The sequence below is a fragment of the Chenopodium album genome, chromosome 1, assembly GCF_948465745.1.
Source record: "Chenopodium album chromosome 1, dcCheAlbu1.1, whole genome shotgun sequence".
Taxonomy (NCBI): domain Eukaryota; kingdom Viridiplantae; phylum Streptophyta; class Magnoliopsida; order Caryophyllales; family Amaranthaceae; genus Chenopodium; species Chenopodium album.
This window is the reverse complement of record NC_137834.1, coordinates 26,342,336-26,349,613: the sequence shown is the minus strand read 5'-3', so window position 1 is coordinate 26,349,613 and position 7,278 is coordinate 26,342,336. Positions and strand designations below refer to the sequence as shown.

Genomic DNA, 7,278 nt, shown 5'->3' with positions numbered 1-7,278 from the left:
TGGTTGTTGGAAAAAGAAAATGAGATGAACATTTTAGGACTAAAATTTAGCCAAAAGGGACTATCAATGAGGGAGGGAGTAATAAACATCATACATTTATCAAGGTGATGAACTTAGGTGTTGTTTGGTAACAACTAAAAACATAGGAAGTTGAAATTCCTAGGAATTGAAATTGTTTGAAGTTGTTTGATTGACAAATTCATGGGAAGTAGAAATTCCCATGAATTCCCACTTCCCACAAAATGGAGAAAGTAAATTACCTAGGGGGAGCTAAGTAATTTGAACTTTCCATGGAAATTTCCACTTTCCTTGAACCAAATACATTTTAGAATTTTCTTGGAAGTTCAATTTCATGACAAAACAAATTTCCAAGGAATTTGCAATTCCTACATTCAACCAAACAAGCCTTGGATTTTCTCAACAAATATAGGAGTAGAGGACCTTTATTTACAAACAACATTTATTTAGGTAAAGAAATTTTAGACACGCTCACTTGTAAAAAGGTATCAGCAAACTTCACACTTAAATTAGTTAAATACATATTTGGTTAGCAACATGACGCTTAACATCCAAGAGAAATTACTGCAGTCTGAACCTGGTTTTTAAAATAAAACTTCTGATGTAATAGCCTCAGTTGTCACCAAAGACCCCAATACAGTTCTCATCGACATCTTTAAACACTCTGCCTCACTTTAAGACAGGACCGTGTTAAAAGCAGCAGACTCCTAAGAATAGACCAAAACATTTGAAACTTTTCCAAACTATACTTCCTGTCAAGTAATTGTCGGAATATAAGAACCAAGGAAATTAGTAGTCTGAACCAAGGAAATTGTTGTTAAATGAGAAGTGATATAATGAGAAGCAAGATCTCTAAGTAAAGACATATGGAGGCTACTGAAATTTCAAAGCATCAGCTAGATAAAATGATGGTACAAATTCTATACATGTGATTCAACCTTCTTACCCAAAAAAAAAATCTTTCTGATGAAGAGTCAACTGTGGGGAAGCCACCTCACAACAACACAACGAGAGCCTGCTGATAAATCTGGCAAATACAAACATCAAATAAATCTTTATAATTCTAATTGAAGTTAGAAGCATATGATATCAAAATCAAATGAAAATTTAAGCTTACGAAATATCATAAAACAGAGTATATACCCATTAGTGCAAGAGCCTCTACATCTAATGGGCTACTGGGACTTGGTTGAGGACTATGATGAGCATCATTGTCTCTAGAAAATATTTCACCTAAAGAATTGATTTCAAGGGCCTCCTCCAGAGGAGGGGAAAAGTCGGGATCAATTTCACCATTTTCAAACTCTTTGCGAATCATCTCAATCTCATTGCTTATGCTATTATCATAAGCAGTGACACATTGCCATTGCCGGAAATTGCAAGCACCTTCTCCCTGTACAATAGTATAAATTCACAAAGTTGACTAAGCTAAAAAGAGCCAGCAAGCTCAATATTTAAAATCCAAGGAAACAAGAAATAAATGAAAATAACATCAAGTTACTAATTAATAACGATAGATAATGAGATAATTTAATGGAATTGCAGCCAAATTAAGATACTAGGGGAAGACGTTTTAGATGGGGGATTGCCAATTTAAGAATAGACATTTGGATATCTCAACTACATAAGGAAGAAAGATCATAATCAAATGATTGCAAGAGAAAAGCATTAGACCTAAGACGGCTACAAGGATAAGAATGATTGGAAAAATTCATCGGTAGGAATTGTCCAATCAAAACCTCGGCATAAGCTATAAACCCCTTTATGCAATACTATTCTGTTGCAAAGTTGTGTAACTGAACTCAGGTAAATGGAAACTACCTCAAGTTCACAAGTATTCATGGTTGTGAGTGACAGAATTTTTTTGGGATTTGCAGCCTTATTAGAACAAGGGAAGAGGATCCAACAAGGGTATTTGACGCGAATTGAAGACTCTAAGAAACATAAATTGATAGATTAGTTGTCATTCTCTTAGGAGTTAATTAAGTGCAAACTGCATTGGATAAAGCCAGTAGGCATCTTGGCAATGTGTTTGGTTTACCTCCATTCTAAGTTTAAAAAGTGTCGCATATGACTAGATTCCACTGGTACTTCCCTTTAACATTGTTTTGGGCTTGCATTGGGTAGCTAAGTAACTCCCATCCCATACCTAAGCTAGTTCATCTGAGGTTAAAATCTGTTGATACCCCCATGGCCATGAAATCATTGAGCCAAAACTTTGTGCCATGCACCTATACAGCTGCACTTGAAAATTGACATTATACTATTTGTAGGCTAAGTAGTTCTTTGTTACATAAAGATTCAAGGTTACTGTTCCATGGTTCTACACTATACTAACTTCCAATATACACTTAATAACACATCTCCACCAATGTCTACCAAACCTCAATGTATTCATGTCAGTCTGTCCTCCTTATCTCCGTTACTATAAGAACCTTTTGTAATCAATGTGACACATTAAATATCACCTCATATCAACCTAAATCAACATTAGAGATTGAACGACAAGTTAACAACCTTCTTCACCATTAAGCCCTTCTTCGGTTCTCCCTTACTCCCAATACACAAATGTACAATTTTACATACATGATCAACAGGTTCAACACAGAATTGGAGCAAGGCACTAGTCAAAAAACACCCTTGCTTTTAAAAAGGGGAGAAACTTGTGATATCACACCATAATAGGTGTAGATGTCATAAGATCCATCATGTCCAACTCAATAACCAAGATCCCTCGACACACTATTAAATTCAAAACATTATTAATAGTGGATAATACAATTACGGAGTACAATACTTCTTGAAAGAATTGGTAGATGTAAATCATAAAGAGGTTCGATGTCGGCTATCATACCAAAATGACAACTAGGAGAATGGTGTAATTTTACCTTGATCATAACTCTTAAGTTACTTGACAGCTAAACACTCCCCCCTATCTAAAAAAGTTCACACTTTTCATTTCTGTTCGTTCCATCATTTTCTCAAACTTATTTACACACTTTCCACAAGTATGAGTCTGTCATTAACATCACCAACATTCCAAATTCTAATTCAATAATACCAAAATCCAAACTTAACGGTCAACATCCAAAAACATAAATTAACACTACAATATCAATTCAAACAGTGGTCCCAATAAAATCAAAACACATAAACAAAAAATAAAATTCATTCAATTTTTCCAGAAAAAAGCTTACCCTTTTGATTCTGCAAGCAAAATACTTTCGACCAGAATTAGGGCCTTCTTTTTCAGTTTCAACCCTGCAAACTCCAGCCCCACATGAACAAATCGGATAAGGCTTAGGACGATCATGCAAAATCTCCCTTTCCTTCAAATCCTCACAAAATTTGAAGTACCCACAATGCAATTCCTGCAACCAATCAAAAACCCTAATTAAAAACACAAAAACCGTAATTTAAAGATACAATTTTTAGGGAATTAACAAGAAAAGAAAGGGTAGCCCAGAAAAATTGGGACACTAACATAAACATTTGGGCAAGTGTAGAAAAGTTTCTGAGTTTTAGGAGTGATTTTGATTTTTCAGAAACCTCCTCCGCAACGACAATGAGTGAGCGGGAATTGTTGGCCAGATGATATTGCTGTTGTTGTTCTTGAATTGTTGATCTTCTTATTGTTGTGGTTGTTAAACCCAGATGAATTTTCTAGACAATATGTGGAAAATTGTCCAGAATTATTGCAATATTCCTTCCTCTTCATCGTTTAGTCATTCAATTTTGATCATTTTGTTTCACTTTTTTGGCTTTTTTTTTTTGAAATAGAGGATGATCATTACTACCCTTTTGGTAAAAATTTTGAAAACATGAGAGTTGTACTGTACACGTACAGTATAGAAGGAAAAATTTGTAAGCTTTGCGTAAAAATGTTGAATTGTCAGAGTTCAGAAATTCTGGGATTCAAAGGACAATTCGGTTGTATATGGTGGCGCGTGGAAACTTGGCAAGTGAGAAAGTCGAGAAGTAAAAAATCAAATTTGTGGGTTAATGGGCTAGGCCTCTTTTGGATTTACTCCTTCCGCTATGTAATAAAAGTTACTTCAATAGGCGTAACACCATCTCCAATGTTGAGACTTAACTTTGAGTATTAAAATACAAAATGAGTTATTTTTTTACCTCCAATGGTGAGATCATACTCACTTTTCAATTTAGCAAATCAGGTTAAGTTTAATTTTTCAATGGTAAGACTCTCTAAAATATACAAATGTCACTTTTAATTTATAGCCTTGTAAGATTAAAAAATGATTAAAAAAAAAGGGTAAAACTTAAATAAATTACAAAATATATTAGAATATTGACAAGGGCCCACACTTTTTGTCAAATAAGACTCAAAGTTGAGTATCTAAACTTAGCAACTTTTTTTTGGAGTTGCTAAGTTTAGATACCAACTTATTGGTATACATTGCAAAAAATACTCTTTCTCTCCTAAAAATACTTACTTGAGTCTCACCATTGGAGAGGGTCTAAGAGTAACCCAATATAAATAAAAATTATTTACGTTTTATTAGTAAAAAATCACATTTGAAATGACTAAAAATCAATTATTAGTGATTGAATGTAATTAAATTACCTTTATAAAACTTTCCTGGTTGTCTATTTATATAAAAATTGTACTCCGTATATGTTTTAAAGTTACCTAAAAAAAACAAAAGATTACACTAAAATTAATTAAAAATTACCCTTATACTGCTCGATGTACACTAATATTAGCGTAAATCGGGTGTATATAAAATTTTTTCATAATAATATAATCCCAACACTATGGGTTTGTTCTGATTTACTATACTGAATTGAACTGAACTGAATTGTTTTTTAGCAAAAGGAAATCATGAACTGGACTGAACTGCACTGAAATTAAGCTGAAGAGAACATGCCCTATGTTATGAACAAAGTTTTAGGAAAATAATAGGGTCAAATAGGAAAGAGAAATAATAAAATAAAAAAGTTCTATTAGTAGGTTGGTATGAGAAAAAATAAATATTTGTGAAAATGGGATTAGTAGGAGAGATAGATATTAGATAATATGGAGTAATATAAGTGTATCCTTTTCCAAATATGAATGTGTTGGAATTATTACGAAATATATGTAAAAATAAATTGTAGCAATTATTACGAATGGGAGGAGTGTTTGTTCAAGTATTTATTTATTCCATGTTTTAATAAGTGTTACACTTATCAAATGCATAAATTAAAATATTTTAAAGGAAGAAAAACATACTCGTATCAAATTATAGTTGAAAATAATATTTTGCACCAAATGCATAATTAAACTACCATGTATTTATCTATTATCACTACTTAGCTAATTGGTTACAACAACAATAACAACAAGCTTTAATTTAATTTGGGATTGGCTAACATGAATTATCACATGAGAAGCGTACGATATAAAGAAGGGACATAACAGGATAATCAGTTGAAAGAGTTTGAAAAAGGTGAGTAAAAGAAAAGGCCTTCACGAAAAATAAAGGGAGTTTTCATAGAGAACCAAAAATAAAATTCAAGAAAGTTTTAAAAGAGAATCAAGAACAAAATTCAAGAAAGTTTAAAAGTACAATAGTTAAAAAAAAAAACGTTAGAGTAAAAACAAGGGGGTTTAAGAAAACTTTAGCAAAGCAAATACAGTTCATAATAATCTATCATTTATATCGATTCTAATCTATTAAAAGGCGATTCTAAAAACGTTTATACACTACGTAGACCCCTCATTTCGCCATGTTACTTACTCAACTTCTTATTACGCCGTGTCATCCATCAACACCTCAATATGTCACATCATCCACACAACCAACAATACTCATTGGAAAAATATATGGATGAAAAAGTTCAAAAACTTGACCTTTTAGAAGAAATAATGTTATTGCTTAACCATCTACGCCGTTTTCAATTATGATTTAACCTTGCACAATAAATAATATTATACTCCAAAGTATTGAAGACACATATTACATACAAACTATTAGATGTTCTTAAAAATTAGTAGTTGCACAACTATAAAAGTAGTATTTCGGAGCAACGCCCAAGTTACTCACTAATTTTTATAATCGCGTGAATTTAGAGGAAAATAAATATGTATTGATAAAGTTGTTCACATTATTAGGCATACTTATTACATCAAAATAAAATTAAGCATATTTATACATCAGAATTAAAAATAATACTCCGTATTAAATTGGTATTAAATACAGAGTAATGAATATTATTAATTTATTATGCATAACATGAGAAATAAACAAGTTAAACAACTCTGCATATAAAAGGAAAATGTTATACATAGCCTTTAAGGCTACATATAAGCATTAAAAATACTCTTGAAAACTGTTTAAAATTAGAAAATCGTGACAAACTCACACTAATTACACTGATTTACGCGTGTTTTTGTCATAAATTCCTAATTTTATACAATTTTTTACTCCCTTCATTTTTTACTTGTTCCATTAATACTTTTTTGTACTATTTAGTTGACCCACTTTGACTAGTGTTTATGAATCATAAATAAGATCATATATAGTATTGTGACTACTGCTAGAGGTGATCAATGGGCGGATCGGGCAGGGCAAAGGTAAAAAAAAAATGACAATATATCGGGTTGGGTTGGGCCGGGCCAAACTTTGGACCGGGAAATGTGTGCACAAACCTGCCCAAACTAGACGAGCCAAGCGGGCTTTTTGTACTAATTTTGGCCCGAGAAAAAAAAACAACTAAAATTGCATAAAATTGATTTCCCAAGCCCGTCATCTTAAATAGATTATTACTCTGTAATATTTAATTATTGTGTTTTATAATTATTGGTAATTAAATACGAAGTATATTATTGGTCAAAATTGACATATATGCCAAGGTTAAGTGGGCCACTTAAAAAAGGTCGTAAAACTGTGTGTTGATTAGACAAGATGAGTAATACTAAGGGTCAGTTCACTTCATCTTTATTTCAGTTCAGTTCACTTTATTTCCTAATTTTCTTCTCTCATAAAATATTTTGTACAGTTCAGTTCCAATCATTTCAGTTTAGTTCAGCTCAGTTTAGTACGGAGTAAGGGTATGTTCTCATACGTTTATTTTCAGTTCAGTTTAGTTCAGCTCTTAATTTCCTTCTTTTATAAAATATTCAGTTAAGTTCAGTTCAACTGAATTTAGTCAATGAGAACGGATCCTACTTCGTAAATGTGAATATACCATAAACAAAACAAAAAGAGTAGTATAAAAGTAGGACCCAATAATGAAAATGACAATCCATAAGAGCAA

General features: G+C 32.1%; 1 long non-coding RNA gene across 1 annotated transcript; it reads right to left on the bottom strand.

Moving 5' to 3' along the window:
- Positions 1–417: 417 nt before the first annotated feature.
- On the bottom strand, positions 418–3,916 carry LOC145576962 (uncharacterized). The gene is made up of 4 exons (XR_014098588.1): positions 3,503–3,916; positions 3,216–3,389; positions 1,162–1,411; positions 418–1,045 (listed from the first exon to the last, which is right to left on the bottom strand). It is a non-coding gene; the product is annotated as an uncharacterized LOC145576962 (long non-coding RNA).
- Positions 3,917–7,278: the final 3,362 nt, after the last annotated feature.